Source organism: Anomalospiza imberbis, chromosome 26 (genome assembly GCF_031753505.1).
Source record: "Anomalospiza imberbis isolate Cuckoo-Finch-1a 21T00152 chromosome 26, ASM3175350v1, whole genome shotgun sequence".
In the NCBI taxonomy this organism is placed as follows: domain Eukaryota; kingdom Metazoa; phylum Chordata; class Aves; order Passeriformes; family Viduidae; genus Anomalospiza; species Anomalospiza imberbis.
The window spans coordinates 4319914-4320885 of record NC_089706.1 but is presented as its reverse complement, the minus strand read 5'-3'; positions in this window follow the sequence as shown (position 1 = coordinate 4320885).

Here is a 972-nt window from a genome sequence, read left to right as displayed (position 1 = left end):
GTTTTCACACGTATTGCTCTCTTCTACAAGAAAATTTCCCTGCTAGTTTATTGTAGGTTTATTTTCAATTTAAATTTTTTTTTTGTCCAAATACCAAGAGAACGAAACAGAACTTTCAAAACTTTCCAGTGTTACTAATAATCCATAAAGGTATTAATCATATATAATTAATTATCTTAGTGAAGTCCTGGTAGAAAAACTAATTCTTCATTGTTGCCAGATCAATCTATAAGAACTTTAGTGCATATGTTAAAATTGCCCACTGTTCCTTTCATTGCAAAAATAATCCGTTCTGAAATATTTTGAAACATTTGTTTGCACAAGAATAGAATCTCAAAGTGTGTATTTTTGTGTTAAAATGGTATTTTACAGCTCATTACTTCAGGACTATATCAGAGTGATGGGATTTCAAATGTCAATATACTTACATAAATTTAAAAAGTTCACGTGCCTTATAATCCAAATTTGATAATTTTCTCAAGCCAGTGTTCTGGTAATGGCACCTGCCGTAAAAGAAAGTCTTTTCATGCATGACAGACTAAAATCCAAAAATAAATAATTAAAAAATCACTGAGGCTGTGTTTTAGCAAGGACCCAAAATAACCCTGTGCTCAAGATTTCTGTGTGTTGGGGACATCGACCTCCAGAAATACCCGGCGGAGCCCCAGGCCTGTGCTGGGCGTTTCACTGCACTCTCCAAAAGCTCCAGATCCTCTCGTTGTTTCCCTTGGAAGAGCAGCTGTTCTCCATTGCAGAAACTGTTTCAAAACAAATACCATGAAGGTTTTTCAGCATGGTCCTTTCCAAATCCTAGAGGGCACAGCCACCCTCGCCTCCCCTCCTGCACGGTCCTTGCTTTAATGCAAAAAGCAGAGCTGACCTTTGCTTCCTCCACGTAAGCAGCACAGCAGGGCAGCAAATCTCCAGAGAAAATGTGCTGGGGTAAAACAGTGCCAGTGGAATTAACCCAGG